The sequence below is a fragment of the Lutra lutra genome, chromosome 8 (assembly GCF_902655055.1).
Source record: "Lutra lutra chromosome 8, mLutLut1.2, whole genome shotgun sequence".
NCBI classification, from domain to species: Eukaryota; Metazoa; Chordata; class Mammalia; order Carnivora; family Mustelidae; genus Lutra; species Lutra lutra.
This window is the reverse complement of record NC_062285.1, coordinates 102,306,654-102,324,875: the sequence shown is the minus strand read 5'-3', so window position 1 is coordinate 102,324,875 and position 18,222 is coordinate 102,306,654. Positions and strand designations below refer to the sequence as shown.

Below are 18,222 nucleotides of genomic sequence, written 5' to 3'. Positions count from 1 at the left end.
AGCCACTGTGGAAAACAGAATGAGGTTCATCAAATAGAAGAGAAATAACATATGATCCATAATACCACTACTGAGTATTTACCCCAAGAAAACAAAAACACTAATCTGAGAAGATATATGCACCTGTATGTTTATTGCAGTATTATTTACAAGAGCCAAGATATGGAATCAACGCAAGTGTCCATTAATAGATGAATGGGTAAAGAAGATGTGGTGTGTGTATACACACACACACACACACACACACACCCCACACACACACAGAGGAATATTATTTGGCCATAAAAAAGGATGCACTCTTGCCATTAGCAACAACATGGATAAGCCTAGAGGGTATTATGCTAAGTAAAATAAGTCAGACAGAAAAAGACATGTATCATAGGGATTTCACTTATATGTGGAATCTGCAAAAACGAAAAAACAAAAAGCAGAAACAGACTCATAAATACAGAGGATGAACTGATGGTTGCCACAGGGGAAGGGGTTGGGGGGGATAAATAAAGTTGGTGAAGGGGAGCGGGAAGTATAAAAGGTACACAGAGGGACTATAGCAATGGTATTATGATAGTGTAGTATGGTGAGAGACGGTAGCCACACTTGTAGTGAGCATAGCATAACAAGCAGATTTGTCACATCACTACCTTGTACTCCTGAAACTAATGTAACATTGTGTGTCAACTAAACTTCAATAAAAGAAAAAGGGGGAAAATTAAAAAATAAAAGATAATGAATACGGAAAGCCTCACTGAAAATGTGACTTGGAGCAAAGATTAAGGGAGATGAAGAGACCCATATAGTAAACCTTTCAAACAATAGAGTGCCAAATACAAAAGCCCTGAGGAGGTGCCTGGACAGAGACAAAGCAGGGAGGCCTTAGTGGGTAGAGTGAAGCAAGTGTGTCAGGGAAGAACAGAAGAAGCTGGAGAAGTAGGAGGAATGGCCAGATCATGTGGGCGTTGCTGTCGTTAGCTTTTATGGTTGACTGACTTCTGACTTCTGTTGTAAAAATGTCATCTGGATGGGGCACCTGGGTTGCTCAGTCAGTTAAGTGTCTGCCTTCAGCTCAGGTCATGATCCCAGGGTCCTGGGATTGAGTCCCACATCAGGCTCCCTGCTCAGCCAGGAGTCTGCTTCTCCCTCTGCCTGCTGCTCCCCCTGTTTGTGCTCTCTCTCATGCTCTCTCTGTGTCAAATAAATAAAAATCTTTTTAAAAAAATATATCATCTGGCTGTTATATTGAGAATAGACTATGTGGGGGCAGACAGGAAACAGGCACTGGTAGGCCAGGGTAGAAACCCACAGAGAAGGGTTGGGAGGCTATTAGGATACTCTGGGAGATCTAGAGACCATTACCAGCAACCCGGGATAGTACTGGAGGGGAATGAACCCATGTTTGCAAAGGAGGTTTTGAGAATCATCAGATGCTAAGTATATTCTGCAGGTGGAGTCCACAGGATTTGCTCATCGACTGGATATGACCTAGAAAGAGAAGAGAAGAAAAAGTTGACTCTAAACTTGGTGCTCTGACCAACTGGAAAGATGAAGTTGGCACAGACTGAAATCGAGGAAGACCTAGAGAGGAGCAGGCTTGGTAAGATCCGGAGGTCAATCTGGATATGCTAGGTTTGACATGACTATAAGGCATTTGTGGAAGTCAGGGTAATGACCCCCCAAAAGGGGCCATCCAGTTCCTAATCCCTGGAACCTGTGAATAAGTTTGGTTACATGGCAAGGGGGAATTAAAGTCGTAGAATTAAGGTTGCTAATTAGCCTACCTTATGATAGGGAGGATATCCTGCACTATCCAGGTGTATGTAATATAATTATAAGTCTTTAAATGTGGGAGAGGGAGACTAAGAAGTCAGTGTCAGAGTAGTGCAAGTGAGAAAGACTTGACAGCCATTGCTGGCTTTGAGCATCGAAGGGGCCACAAGCAAAGAAATGCCAGCAATCTCTAAAAACTGGAAAATCTAGGAAAATGAATTCTCCCCTAGAGCCTTTAGAAGGAATGCAGCCCTGCTGACAACTTGACTTTACCCAGTGAGACCCATTTTGGATTTCTGACCTCCACAACAGTAAGATAATAAATTCATGATCTTTTTAAATTATTATTAAGATTTTATTTATTTGAGAGAGTGTATGCATGACTGGGGGGAGGGGCAGAGGAAGAGGGAGAAGCAGAGTCCCTGCTGAACAGGGAGCCTGATGTGGGACTCGATTCCAGGACTCCAAGATCACAACCTGAGTCAAAGGCAGACACCCAACTGATTGAGCCACCTAGGTGCCCCATTAAATTCATGTTGTTTTAAACTCCCCAGTTTGTTGCAGCAGAAATAGAAAAATCTAACATCCAAGTGGAGATACCTTCTAGGCAGCTGGCTATTTATGTCTGGACTTGGGGTAGAGGATGGGGATATAAATTTGGAGTTATCAGAATATTGATGGTACTTAAAACCAGGAGACTGGATGAGATCACCAGGGAACTGAGTAAAATCAAGGAAGAGAAGAGAAAAATCCAAGGACTGAGCTCGGAGGAACTGTGACATTGAGAGATCAAGAAGATAAGAAGGAGCCAGCCAAGAGACCTGGAAGGGGAAGCTAGTGAGGGAGGACGACAGGCACGTGGGTGTGCTGCCCAGAAGCCAGGTGAAGGAAGTGTTTTGAGAAGACGGGGTGGTGACACATATCAAATGCAGACAGGTCATGTAAGGAATGGGAATGGATCGTTGAACTGAGCAACATAAAGGTTATCGGTGACCTTGACAAGAGCCACTTGGGCAGAATGGTGTGGGCTAAAACCTTTTGGAGTAGGTTTTAAGCAAAAATGGGAAGAATGGAATTGAAGACAGTGAGTACAGACATTTTTTCAAGTGTTTTGCTATAAGAATGAACAGAGATAAGGTGTTAGCTAAAGATGAAAGTGGACTTTCTGGGTGTGAGAGAAGTGACAGCGTATTTGTATGTTGATGTGAGTGAGCCAGCAGAGAGCACCGGAGAGGCCAGGAAATTGCCTCAAGGTCAAAGGCCTATGTGGGGCAGAGATGACCTGTCCCAACTGAGGTCGTCTTAGATAAGCCCTCCCATAGAACTAGAGCCCTTTAGCCAACCAGCAGCTGACCACACCCCAGTGGGTTAGTCCAGCCAAGATCAGAAGAATGGCTCTTCTGAGCCCAAATCAAATTGCTAACCCAGAGAATTGTGAGGTAGTAAGTGGTTGCTGTGTTAGGCTGATAAATTTATTGGTTGTTGCTATACAGAACAAGGTAACTAGTATTGGATCAAATTAGTTACATGTGTTTGGGGTATAAGGGACCATATAACTTCAAGATCCTGATTAATATGGTGTTAGTAAGCAAGAGGTGTTAGTAGTTTTATTGTAATGAGGTTATAAGAAAACTTTTGCTCTTATAGGCCTGCACAAGTATAATAATGTATATTTTATGTTGAACTTTTCAGTTTCCTTTTTCTCTGGGGAAGGAAGGGGGAATGTAATCATCTTCAGTGACTTATTTATGACATGAAAATTGATATTCTTTCTCTCAATAAGTGGTTAAAAGAAAAAGAACAAGTAATACTGTCACTGCTTTCTGAATGCCTGTCTAGACAACACCCAGGAACTGCTTTCTCTTGTGGTAATATTCTGTTGTTTCATTTTTTTTACAGTTTGTCTTCATTTCCTTTGTAAAATCATGAGGGAATCACTTGCAACTCAAATTTTTTAAATTTGGAAACATCATTTTTTCATGTTAATTAGCATGATTGTGACAATTATTTCACAATGTATATTATGTCAAAACATCAAATTATGTACCGTAAATATGTACAATTTTATTTGTCACTTACACCTCAATAAAGATGGGGAAAAGGGAAAATAAATTTTAGTTCTTCAAAGTAAATTCATCAAAGGAAGGAAGGAAGGAAGGAAGGGTCATTTTCCAAAGCTTTAATTGCCCTTAGTTCTGACCCACAAGTAATTGTGCAAACTCATTTTGAGGATATTATAATGGCCTATACCTTTGCAGATCAGGTAAAATGTATACCTGGTTTCCTAGAGGTGTGAGGCAGTAATTTTCTAGCTTAAATCTAAGAAATGTGTTTATCCAAAGGCACAGTAATGTTTAATTATTGACACATAAAACCATGTATACATTTTACCTGATCTGCAAAGTTATAATATACTCAAAGTGAGTTTGCACAATTATTTGTGGGTCAGAACTAAGGACAATTAAAGTTTGGAAAATGATCAATTCTTCCTTCCTTCCTTTAATAATATTATGGATATTAACTATCCACAGAAGTTTTTGAGTCATTTTATGCTGGATCATTATACAATGACCTATCAGGAAGCATTTGAGAGACCAGCTTTGTTAACAGCTCTATATGACAGATGATGGAGAAATCATAGAATCCATGCTATGGGGGCGTTCTTGACTAGAATTATAAGAGCTATTCTGAATTTGACATCCACTGTGGAGTCCAAGCTGTTAGCGGATAATTCTTCCCTATTTTGGTCTCTATGTATTAAGCACATTAAGCATCTCCTTATCTATATAATAGGGAGTCAATCTGCACTTCTATATAAATAATAATTTTACTGAACACATATGCTAGGAACTGTTCTGAGACCTTCTTATACATTACCTCCTAGGTCAAACACTGAATGGCCGAAGCAGTTGAATTCCATGTTTTAACTTACTTTTACTTATTTACTTATTTATTGAGAGAGAGAGAGAGAGCGCGAGCACACAGGGGGAGGGGCCAGCGGGAGAGGGAGAGAGAGAATCTTAAGTGGGTTCCACACCCAGCGCAGAGCCTGATGGGGGACTCCCTCTCATGACCTTGAGGTCATGACCTGAGCTGAAATCCAGATTCGGATGCTTAACCAGCTGAGCCCCAGGCGCCCCACTTAATGTTTTTAAATTCTTAGACCTAAAAACATTCTTCAGAGATCTTCAAAGAACATTTTATCATGAACTGAAGAGCAAATGTATGAATTTAAAAAGTATCGAAAGAGAACCAAGCCCTATGAATGTGATTCCTTTAAAGCAATCAGTGGATTTATAGGAAGATTCATAGGAAGTAGGTAAGCATGATGGAATGAAAGCCATGAAAGAAGGGAAATTTTGGTAACAGTAACATGTAATCTTGAAATACTAGAGCTGGAAATCATAGTGGGACCCCTACTACATCCAATAAGGTCGTTTTTCTCCCTTTTTAAAGTTCTGGCTTGAGTGAAGCTGATTTTAAAACCAGGTAGCTAAGAAAATGCTGGTACTAAATTGTGTCTTTTCTTATGAAATATATGTTGCCAAACAAAGTGCAAAATGTCTAGGAATGGTGAAAGAGACATTGCTCATATGCCCTAGGAGAGGGGAGGATTTTGGGATGAAAAATTGTCTTAGTGATCTATTGCTGCATAACAAATTACCCTAAAACTTAGCAACATTTTTTTTAAGATTTTATTTTATCTATTTGACACAGAGAGAGATATCACAAGTAGGCAGAGAGGCAGGCAGAGAGAGAGGGGGAAGCAGGCTCCCTGCTGAGCAGAGAGACAGATGCAGGACTGGATCCCAGGATCCTGAGATCATGACCTGGGCTGAAGGCAGAGGCTTCACCCACTGAGCCACCCAGGTGCCCCAAACTTACCAACTTTAAACAACAACAGTGCAGAGTCCAGGAGTAGCTGAGCCAAGGGTTCTGGTTCATGAGGTTGCAGGCAATCTGTCAGCAGGGATGGCTGTCTTCTGAAAGCTTGAATGAAGCTTTGAGGAGAATCCACTTGCAGATGTGTTCACATGGCTGTTGGCAGAAGGTTTCAATTCCTCACCTTTTATTTCTTTTAAGATTTTTTATTTATGTATTTGACAGACAAGTAGGCAGAGAGGCAGGCGGGCAGGGGGTGGGGGGAGGCAGGCTCACTGCTGAGCAGAGAGCCGGATTCGGGGCTTGATCCCAGGACCGTGGGATCATGACCTGAGCTGAAGGCAAAGGTTTTAATCCACTGAGCCACCCAGGCACCCCTCACCTTTTATTTTTATAGCCTAATCTAGGAAGTGACATGTCACTAGTTCTGCTGTATGCTAATGGTCAAACAGACCAACTCTAGCATGATGTGGGAGGGAACTACACAAGGGTATAGATCTCAGGAGTGGGGACTGTTGGAGGCTATCTTGGAGATGGCTTTGTTTATGGTTTATTCACTTATAAAAAGTCATTTAGCCCTGCCAGTTAACGGACTGGCATCTGTGAATATATACCTATATCCTTTTTTTAAAAAAGATTTTTATTTATTTATTTCAGAGAGAGGCAGAGAGAGAACATGAGCATGTGGAGGGGCAGAGGGAGAAGCAGACTCCCCACTGAGCAGGGAGCCCAATGCAGGGCTTGATTCCAGAACCCTGAGACCATGACCTGAGCTGAAGGCAGACACCCAACCGACTGAGCCACCCAGGCATCCCAGTAAATTAGTTTTAAAAAAGAGTTGGCATTAGGCCCAAGATCTGCATGGCACCGTGAAAAATGGGTTCTTCCCAAGGACAGAGGATGCTGCAATTTCTTCTTCCAGCGTTATGGTTATTGTGGCTTCTTCAGTCAAATGTTTGGTTCCAGCAACCAAACCATGAACTTGTAAGGAAGCTCACTGTGTAAGAGATAAATGGCTTCTCAGCAGTAGCTCCCCAAATCAAACAGATTTTGGATGGAAAAGTTCTCTTTGGTTGATTTATGGAAACCCCATCCTGTCTAATAGTGAAACTCCCATGGATTTGCTCTCTGACCGACTGACCTCTAAACATTGGCTCCCAACACCTATCATTCAGGCCTGGGTGGTACATGCTATGTGTATTCCATTTGTTCATAGGCACCTGTGCTGCCTCTCCCAGTAACCAGCCAACTAGAGGGGGAGATGGAGCCAGAGATAAACATTCTGGTTTAATATTTTCTGCATAATACCTAGCAGAGCATCACAAACAAGAAGGCACATAATAAGTGTTCTTTGAGAAAGCTCAAAACTGCTGCTAGTGCAGTTTCCAGGGGCTGGACTTGTTTCTTCTTTTCCTTGATAATACTGAATGTAGGCATATATTTAAAAAAAAAAATTCCTTAGCATGAGAAAGTAACCTAGAAGCAAAAGGAAGATATGATTGACACAAAAGATCTGAGAATACCATGGTGAAAGGGAATAGACTTTGGAATTAGATATTTATTTACCCATCCATTCTTTCAACAAATACTTCTCAAAAACTGTACACATACTAGTGTAGTGAATTGACAAAAATCCTGTCTTGGAACTTGCATTCTAGTAACTAAAATGTGTGGTGTCAGAGAGTGATAAGTGCTATGGAGAAAAATAAAGTGGGGAAGAGGTGAGGAACAGCCATGAGTGAAGGTATAGGTCTAACACAAGAGGGAGGGAAATCCTCACTGATAGGTGACATTTGAACAAGTAATGTGGAGGAGGTGAGGAAGGGAGACATGTGGATATGGGGGAAGAGCATTGAGGCAGAGGCAACAATTAGGACAAAGGTCCTAAAAAGGGTCTGGCAAGCAGGCCTGTGTGGCTAGAGAGGAGACTGAGGTTTAAACCTTGGCCTGCTTCAGAAGTCACCTAGTCTCCTTGAGCCTCAGTGTCCCCTTTCCCCTGACCCCCAAAAAAGTAAAAATGAGAATGCCTAGACAGTTTGCAGGACTGTTGGGAAGACCAGATGAAGTAGTATATGTAGAGAACCCAGCACAGTGCCACATGTCCAGACAAGAGGTTTACTTAAAATATGAGGAATATTTCCCAGCACTAATGCTGCTTCTGTTTCTTCTTCCTGGAAAAATGAAGGGAATAGAAGTACCTGGCTGGTTTGTCATGAGGAGTGAAGGGTGGTAAGATGTGCCACCCCAAATCTTTGGCGTAAGAATTATTTTGAGAAAGAGAAGACAAAGAAGAAGCTCTGAAAACAAATTAGAAGTTACCCTTTTGTAAGGGAACTTTACATTTATAAGGAAACCTCCATTTTTAAGGGGGTCTCCCTCTCTGCCCCAGGGGGAGAAGAATGACTAAATCAGAAGAAATTCAACCCATCAAAGGAGAAGGCACAGGACTTAAGTCTGCATAGCAAAACTTATTCTTGTTTACCATACTTTTCCTGCTCATTTCCCCATAACTGACTTCCCCCATACCCTTCTCTCTTTTGTCTTTAGCTGAAAATAATATTTAAGCCCAAACTCTAAACTACCTCTGAGAGTTACTGTCTCCCATTCATATATGAAGTATACATGTTAATAAATTTGTCTGTATTTCTTTTGTTAATCTGTTTTTTGTTACAGAGTTCCCAGCAGAGAACTTAGAAGAGTAGAGGGTAAATTATTTTTCCTCCCCTACAGGTGTAAATGCAATAATATATAAAATATTTAGCTTAGAGGTAGACATGTGGTAGACCCATATCCAATGGCAGTTCTCATTATTATCGCATGCTTCAATAAGGCATTTTTTAGGATGGGCATAGACGAAATTGGAAGAGCAACTTCATGCCACTAACCAGCAGGACTAGGCAGAAAACAGGAACTAGGTTCAGGGCCCAAGAGAACCAGGAAATATAAGAGCCATTGATCTGATAATCAGGGCAAAATGATGATGAATCCCTTCAAAGTTTTACTGATGCCCAAGGCAGGCTTTGTGGGTAATATGATTTATTTGAAGGGGCTAGAGTGGGAGAGACAGCAAAGCAGGGACAAAAACTAGGTGAACTTGAGGCTTCAATATAAGGCAGAAAATATACCTAATAGGCATCATAAAGTCAAGTGAGTAAAATCGGCATAAACAGACTTGGCCACAAATGGACATGACTTGAGATATCCACATGTATGGAAACCCATATCTGCTAGGTAGGAGTACAGTGGGGAACTTTTGGATGAGAATAAAAGTAGAGAGAAAGCAAAAATGATATAGATGTGGGAGGATACTAAAGACAGTTCTATCAGAAGGAGGAACTAGAAATTGTATTCCTGAATGAGACAATAAATGCTGGCCAAGCTATCTAGACAATTTCTAGATCCCAGGTTCTATTAAGAACAATGCACCAAATAACTTCTTGAAAGTCTGAGTATTTTGGTGGTTAACTTAAGGCATTATAAAGGTGACTAGATCTAGTTTCAGATGTGTTAGGTAAATTTGGATAAATTAACCTCTCTTAGCCCCAATTCTTTTTTTTTTTAAAGATTTTTTATTTATTTGTCAGAGAGAGAGGGAGAGAGAGCAAGCACAGGCACACAGAATGGCAGGCAGAGGCAGAGGGAGAAGCAGGCTCCTGCTGAGCAAGGAGCCCGATGCGGGACTCGATCCCAGGACGCTGGAATCATGACCTGAGCCGAAGGCAGCTGCTTAACCAACTGAGCCACCCAGGCGTCCCTTAGCCCCAATTCTTTAACAAGTAAAATGAGGATGGTAAATAAAGTTCTCTTGAGGACAATATATGAAAAGTCTTTTGAAGATGGTTAAACATTTCCTTAGGATTTTATCTTTCACTTAATATAGAAATGAAAAAAAGAGTTGCTATTTTGGTTTTAATTTTGACCAACAAGGAAGAAACTGTGAGCTGAGCTGGGAACTTAGAAGAAAGGGGAGAAAAAAACCAGTTATCTACATTAGGGCTGTGGATAGAGAGAGCACTCAAGGCAGTAAGCCTTAGATCAGAATGTTCCATTCCTCCAAGAGTTTCCCAAAGCACAACTTGAGAAGAATTTTTTTTTCCCTTTTTCAACCAGACCACCCAGACTGCCACACACTTCACACTTCTTTGAAATGTTCCCTTTCCCTTTGTCATTCTGTTTGACATTTTTGTGCAAACACTAATCATTTTCTCCCCCTAAGTGGTGGAAAAAGTGCTGAAGTTAGAGTCAGGAGCACTCAAGGTCTGTCTTTCATTTCACACCCAAGTACGTAACTGTTGCCTCTTTTCTCCATCCCTCCTTTACTTCTTCCTCTTTCCCTTCTCTCTCTCCCTTTCTTGTTCCAAACTCAAATTCCAAATATATGGATTGAAAGTGTGAGGATGGCGAGAACTCAAGTTTAGTGGGTAGGGCCAGGGTCAGGGCAGGGTGCAAGAGCTAGTGTCAGCCATTGCAATCTCTCTGTCACTTACCACTCCCTTCTTGGAGCAAATGCTGTATGTATTCCTGCCTTCACCCCCCAACAACAGTATCTTGATTGTGTTCAGGGCTGCAGTGTGCCCAGCCCTAGGTAATGAATCCATATAACAAATCGTTACAAACCTGCTCGGCTTCCCCAGCCTCCCTTGCTGCTAGAGGTGGGGTGGTAGATTTCACTCTGGACTTTCTTTCCTGGACATAAAGTCCCTGAAGTTAAGCATGGCTATAGGACTTGCTTTTGCTAATGAAATAGGAATGGAAATTTTACCTGTCACTTCTGGATGGAGGCATGTAAAAGCCAATGCACAATACACCACACTCTCTTTCCCTGCTGCCACCTTGGGCCCTACCCTACTGTTCCACTTATCGATTGCTGCATAACAAATCACCCCCAAAACTTAGAGGCTTAAAGCAACCACTATCTCATGCTTCTATGAATTGACTGGGATCAGCTAAGAGGTTCTTCTGCTGGTCTTTTCTGGAGGTTTTTCATGTTGGTAAAATCAGGTCATGGTCAGGGCTACAGTATCCAATGGCTCACTCACATGTCTGGCATCTTGGAAAGGAGGGCTGGAAGGCTGAGCTTGGCTGGGTCTCGCTCTTTCTCCATATCATCCCAGGGCTTGTCAGTCTCTATCTGAGCTTTTCATGTGGTTTTCTCTATGTGATCTTTCTAGACCTAGTGAAGAGTAGATGAATATGCCACCCCAAAATATGCCACTTCGACGTAAGAATTATTTTGAAAGGCAACTGAGAAGAGTAGATGCAAGACAAACTCCCTTCTTTCCCCCTATTTGTCCAAAAACAGGACATAAATTTATAAAGGTGTCCTCCTTCCCCTCTCTACCAGGAATGACAGAAGTTAGTCACCAGAGACAAATCTAGACCCTTATCAGGCCATGGACCACACCAGAGCAAATCTTGCTCTAGCTAGCTAGCCCTTATCTAATATTTTTCCCATATAATTTACCTCCCAGCCTGATGTCCTAGAAACAAAAACTCCTTCCTTTGTCTTGTCATTTCTCTAAAAATTTATTGTTCCTCTGCTAAGATACTAAGTAAGCCGAAGTTCTAATCACCTCTTTGAGTGACTCATTGCTGAATGATTTTGTGTGTGTGTGTGTGTTGCATATGTTAATAAACTTCTGTTTGCTTTTCTTGTGTTAATCTAACTTTTGTCAGATAAGGTGGTTCTAACTGAGGTAAGGTTCCTAGGAGGATTTTCCTTATCTATGATAGCTGTGTAGTGACATGGAGTTTTGAAAAGCATAAACTGCCCTGCTTTTAAAGACTTAGGTTCAGAATCAGCAGAGCATAGCTATCACCACATTCTCTTGGTTCAAGCAATGACAAATGCAAAATGGTGGGAAATAAATACCACTTCTCTGTATAGGAAGTAACCAACAATTGGCAGCCACTTTTAATCTACCATATTAGCATTGACCATTGGAAAACTTGATCTGTGGGGCACCTGGGTGGCTCAGTCGGTCAAGTCTCTGCCTTCGGTGGGATCATGGTCCCAGAGTCCTGGGATCAAGTCCTATGACAGGCTCCTGGCTCAGTGGGGAGCCTGGTTCCCCCTCTCCCCTGTGCTCATGCTCTCTCTCTCTCTTTCAAATAAATAAAATCTTAAAAAAAAAAAAAAAGAAAAAGAAAATTCTATCTCCTTCACATAGAGCTGGAAGTGCTCAGATTTGGGAATGGAGTTAGGGAAGATATCTGTCCTAGTTATAGCCTGTCAGCTCTCACCCCAAATTCCTGCTCCCAGATTCTTCTCAGTTGCTTCTGGTCATTTTATCACCAAACCTCCATTTCTTTTTGGTTTATTTCTTTCCGGAATAGGACCATAGCTGCACTTCCATTCTCTAAGGTAGTGATATGACAAGGGCAAAAAATGGGAGCAGATGGAGAGGAAATCAGACATCAGACACCCCTATTACTACTGTCTGCAGCCTCCACCCCCATAGGGAGTGTCTTACTGGTAGCCATCCCTCTCCCTCAGGCCTGCTTTCCTGCCAAGTTTTTGAGGAGAGCCCTAACTCTCTAGTTTTTCCTTCTCCAGTTTCCTCTCTTACACAAGTTCTACTTTTTGTATCTATCCAGGTAAGATAGAAAAACCTCCTTAGCCTAGTGAGAAACACTGACTTTATCATGCTGAGCCTTATCTCAACCTCCCCACTCCACGGGATTGGCCCTGGGCTTTGTCTCCCACACCTAAAATGCTCCATCAGTGTGTGAAGTGGAAGTAACAAGGATATATCTTGTGCTTTTTTTTCTTATTAATGACTTACACTTTAAAAAAAATGATTATTTATTTATTTATTTCACAGACAGAGATCACAAGCAGGCGGAGAGGTAGAGGGGGAAGCAGGCTCCCCGCCGAGCAGAGATCCCGATGTGGGGTGCGATCCCAGGACCCCGGGATCACGACCCAAGCCGACGGCAGAGGCTTTAACCCACTGAACCACCCAGGCGCCCCTAATGACTTACACTTTTATCTTTTATAATTTTATGCATGGCCAATTCTCTGTTCTGCCAGAGCTGACTGCTGGCTTTGGGGAGGATTAGGATTGTAGCAGTAGGAATGCAAAGACGGCCGAAAATCCATACCCCACTTTTGACTTCCAGAGCAGTTGGGAGACTAAATAGCAGTCTTAAAAGCAGTCTTAAGACATCATCTTAAGAGATTAGATGATTTTCAAAATTTCCTGAGCCATCATTAACATATCAAGAACAAAATCTGGTGAGCTAAAATGGAAGTAATATTCCAGAGAGAGAGAGAGAACTCAGTAAGACTAGTCCCTGCTACAAGAGTATAGGGGGATTGGGAAGTGAATGTGTGGACAGCCCACCTCCTGCCTTGAGGAATTATGGGAAGGAGAAGGGAGACACAGGTCACAGAACAGGTAGTGAGGCTGGGAGAACCTTGTGTCGTTCCTATCTTCTCTAAGGAAGGAGGGAGGTCATCAGATCAATAAGAGGTGGGCAGACAGCATAGGGACCTTTGTTTTTCCTTGTTTATGGTATTATCACAATTATAATAAAGTAATACATTTGTATAACATTATGTTTCTGTTGCACTTGTCCATAAACTCTGCAGAAGCTGTCTTGTTATCGCTTAGCAGTGCCACACATGGAGTTGATATCAAAAAAGAGAGGGAGGTGTGCAAAGAGACATCTGAGGTAGAGCTCCTGACTCCTTAGGGTTTGTATGGCATTTGAGGAATCTAGAAGTTCTCAAATCCTCTGAGGGGCTGCTGAAAACAGAGGAGATTCAGGTTGAGAAACTGGCTACAAGATATCACTATGCGGGGGTGAAGCCAATAAGCCTTGTTGCTGGAAACTCGAGGTGGGCTGGGAAATATCTGGGATTAGTGGCTGGACTTCCAGTGGGTGCACAGCAACCAGCAAGTGGAGGGGGAGGGGAGCTAGGGCTGAGTACCCAGGGTGACCCTAACCAAACTCAGAGAACAGACCGAGATGAGTGCCTCAGTTGCGGACTTTAGCAGCTCCCACCTTCAGGATACTCTGAAGGAGACCAGACCCAGCTCCCCTTAGTGGGCACCAGCCTGTACATACCTGAGGACAGGACCAAGTGGCCTGCAGTAGAGACACCAGAAGGACAGGCACCAGGCCAGCCCCAGCCCTGTCTCCCTGGTGTCAGCGAGATGCAACCTTCCTCTACACCCAGGTGCCACGTTGAGGAAGGGAAGGGAAAGGAGAAATCCAGCTCCCACAGGAAGTTTAACTTTCAATCAATAGAATGTTTCATCAACACAGAGTATTTTAAAGGAAGTGGGGCATTCATTAGAAAAGTTCATATGTTCTTCCCATCACCCCACCCCACCCCGCCCAAACTGGCCGCTACCCAGTGGGATGGGACTCCTGAGGAGGAGGTCTGTTACGGAAAATGGAAAGTATGTGGTCTTTGTACATTTCAGTTTTAGTTTGTGTTCCATTTGCAACTTCATTCTTTGTACATTCCTTAACAATGAGCAGGTTTCCTACCGAAATGAATTCTGCAGTGCCCCAGGATCCAGAAACAGCTGCATTAATTTTTACAGCGAAAGTATTACTTGCCATTTCAGCAGAAACCGTTATCCCTTCTAAGATCCCCTTGTCTCTCATGCTTTGTGTAGAAAGATCCAGAACTGAAAAAACAGGAAACTGAGATTACTAAGCAAATTTCTAGCACCTACCCTCTAAAGAACTTGACTCCTGGTCGCTCCAGTCACCTTTCCATGAGTTTGCTGCTTGTCTGAAGGAAGCTGTCAGAAGCTGTCACCGATCATGCTGAGGAGAGCAGCCCAGGTGTTTCGGGAGCCGCATCCCAGCTGCCCCAATTCTGTAATCTTTTCTAGGTTCCCATCTGTCTCAGCCTGAGGTAACTGTCCTGCTGAATCACACACCAAAGAATTTAAATTCCTCTTCTTAGTTCAACAGAAATAAAGTTGGAATATTCAAGAGATATTTTCAGCAAGCAATTAAGAAATAATAAAAAACATCAAAGTATAGGATAATAAAAAACATCAAAGATAGGATCAAAAAAAACAAGGATTTTGGGGGGTACAGATTTATTATAGTAAATGGAAAAAAAAACACCAAAACAAACAAACAAACAAACAAAAAACAAAAAAACAAACCTGCCTCTGTAGGGAGAGCCTCAGATGCATAGCTTTTTGGGCGTTCAATCACAGCTTTGTTTTCCTCTTCTTCTACCTGCCAGTGGACTCTTGTCCCAGATTCAGAAAGACCTCCTGCAATTCCCTTCTTTCTTTGAGTATTGTTTTTCAGTTTGGCAAAGTCTGGAGATAATTTTGGTTGTCACGACTGAAGGAGGGCAGTGCTTGTGGCATGGAGCGGGTAGAGGCCCGAGTTGGGTTAAACAGCCTACAGCACAGGACCGCCCTCCCCAGCAAAGAACCATCGTGCCCAGAATGGCAACTGTGTTGTGGTTGAGAAACCCTGCTGGAAGCAGAGACAGGAGGAACGACCCCACTTCAAGAAGCCTTTCCAATGAGACAAGTAACTGCTGTGGTCAACGGACAGTTCTCTTAGGGGAAGAGGAACAATCATAATTATGTGTTAATTCATTAATCCATCTGTTTGCATATCAAATATTTTTTAGTATCTACCCAAAATGGCACTGTTAAGCACTAACAAGATGGGCAGCTTCTGCTCTTGTAGAGCTATGGACAAGTCCAAAGGAAAGTCATTAAACATAAAATTATACAGCTGTAATTGTGATCATGCCACAAACAAACTATATGGGCTGATATAAGAACATATTGTGAAGGGAAAACTGCCTGTCTAGAATCAGTAGATCTTACCATTTTTTAAATGGTAAAATCAATGAAAATAATTCTTTTTTTTTTTTTTTTTTTTTTTTAAGATTTTTATTTATTTATTTGACAGAGAGAAATCACAAGTAGGCAGAGAGGCAGGCAGAGAGAGAGAGGAGGAAGCAGGCTTCCCGCCGAGCAGAAAGCCCGATGCGGGGCTCGAACCCAGGACCTGGGATCATGACCTGAGCCGAAGGCAGCGGCTTAACCCACTGAGCCACCCAGGCGCCCCAGTGAAAATAATTCTTAATGTTTTATTTCCTTGAACCTTCATCATGACTGTTTTCAATGACGTAGTCTTTTTGGTCTTCTTAGTTTTCTAAAGGAGTACTGTGACTCTCCTTGTTTTCAAAATGGCCATTCAACTCTCTTTTCTGATACAATGGCCTACTGAAGTCTGTGTGCTGCTGAGCACCAGCCCTACCTTTCCTGAGGATACCAAAGTGATTCCAGAAGAGGATGGGGTTGGAGGGAAATCCTGAGTTGCTTCAAGAGTTAAGACCAGAGGGACAGCCTCCAGTTCCTAGCTCGTGGTCAGTTTCCTTCCCCTCATATAGATATTCAGTAAGCAACAAGACCCATATTTCAAAATTTGAGTCTATGATCTTTTCCCAGGAGTGTTGATTGGGGAAAGAAATACTTAAACTGAGACCTGAGGATGAATTAGGTAACATTGGAAGAAGTGGAGGCAAGCCTTCCAAGAATGTGAAAGTCTGTTTGGTATGTGTTGGCATGTTAAAATAATCCTTAGACACAGAAAAAGTATTCATTATGGTCCCCTGCTTCCTTGTTCTTAAGAGCAAAATCCATTTCTTCAGAGAGAAGATTGATCTTGGACTTGTAGGGAAGGGGAGGGAATGGTGCCAAAATTTGTTTTACTGTGACTCCCAGCCAGCTATCCTACAAATTGATGACGACAGTGCACGCAAATTTGACAAATGCATGCAAAAACAAAGCAGTGGGCATTCTCTATTGCAAATGCACAAGGCTATGCAGCAATGTTTCTGTAGATCTGACTGAGTGCCCTGTCAGGGCAGGCCTTTCTTCACCTTTTGAAGTCAAGAATTCTGTGGAGAATCTGACTGAAGGCTATTGATTTCTCCCCTGGAAAAGGCATCAATGTGCATATACAAAAATATCTGCACATAGTTCGTGGGGTTTTCAGTTCTGAAGCTCATGGATGGCCAATTAACACAGCTGCTTTCGGGCTGTAACAATGAATAAGGAAGAAGAACATGTTGGTGGTGGGAGGTATTGTGTCCTGTCTTATGCGTAATGAGTCTGAGATGCATGTGGCAGGATATTCAGGTGGAAAGCAGTTTAAAATGCTTCCTGGTTTTGTATGATTTTATAGGCATGTTGAAATTAAGAGGAAGTGGGTGGGTATGTATCGGTACAATGGGTCCCATCCCTAGGGTCCAGGTTCTCCTGTGTCCATATTTAGAAAAATTTTTTTTTCTTAGAAAAATGTTCATTGTAGAAAATTTTCCTGGGTTTCTGCCTATTTAAAATATGACCCCCCCCTCCTTTACAGTTTTTAGTTCCTTTCCATAATCACTCCCTACTGCCAAGACTGATTAAAGAGAAGGCAGCCATGTGGATATGTGGGGAGCCTGTCTATGAAGAGGGGCTGAAATGTTATATTGTTGAAAGAAATATTTGACAAACTGAGCCAACCTTTTGCTCCCACTCCGTTGCTTTGCTCAAGGTTCTTGCCAGACTGCCCTTGGAGGAAACTGAACCTATGAGCTACACTGCTTTTCCCTGTGGTTGGGTATAAAGTTTGGGAGTTCTAGTAGGCTGAAAATGCCTCCCTCAAAGATATCCAGATCCTAGTCCCTGGAACCTATGAACATTACCTTCTATGGCCAAAAAAAGGATCTTTGCAGATGTGATTAAATGAAAGGTTTTGAGATGGGGAATTATCCTGGATTATCTGGGAGGGCCACAAAGGCCATCACCTGTCTTCCCATGAGGGGAAGGCAGAGGGAGTTTTGACATAGACAGAAAAGGGGCAGGCAGAGAGAAAAGGGGGAGGCCACGTGACCACGGAAGCAGAGGATGCAGGGATGGGACCATAAGTTAAGGAAGACTGCAGTGACCAGAGCTCAAAGAGGCAAAGAACAGCTTCTCCCCTGGTACCTCTGGAGGCTCCCCCTAGAGCCTCCAGAGGGACCACAGCCCTGGTGACACCTGTGATACTTGTTTCAGAATTCTGGCCTCTAGAATTGGGAGAAAATAAATTTCTATTGTTTTAAATCAGCAAGTTTGTGGTAATTCGGTACAGCAGCCATAGGAAACTAACTAGGGACGAATCTGGACAAAGGAAGAGAGGACAAATTGTCTACATCAGAGCCTGACTATTTGTCTCAGATTTTTTAGAAGGTTTCTGGCTTCCTTTTCCTTCTCAACCCCAAATATTTCTTTCCGAATCCAAGTAAACCTTCCTCTCTCACCTTGACACTTGCATTTTAAAGCTCCACTGTTCTCTACAAGCTGATTTTGATTTTCTAGTATAAAATCCCATTTTGATTGTTTTGCCTCCTTCCCCCTCCCAGCTTATATTCCCTGCCTCCAAATATTCATTTATTGTTTTGATGCTCCCCTCCCAACTCCCCTCCTATTGGCCTTGATCTTAAAATAAAAGTTACTTACAATAAACAGCCTCTTCTCTCTTTTCTTGTTATTTCCTCCACTCAGCAGTACAGAGCTGTCGGGCTGCTTGCCCCCAAGTGTTTGA

General features: G+C 42.4%; 1 long non-coding RNA gene across 1 annotated transcript; it reads right to left on the bottom strand.

The window, feature by feature from the left end:
* Positions 1–1,312: 1,312 nt before the first annotated feature.
* LOC125107599 (uncharacterized) lies at positions 1,313–14,848 on the bottom strand. Its single transcript, XR_007129609.1, has 3 exons — positions 14,340–14,848; positions 5,650–5,802; positions 1,313–1,479 (listed from the first exon to the last, which is right to left on the bottom strand). It is a non-coding gene; the product is annotated as an uncharacterized LOC125107599 (long non-coding RNA).
* Positions 14,849–18,222: the final 3,374 nt, after the last annotated feature.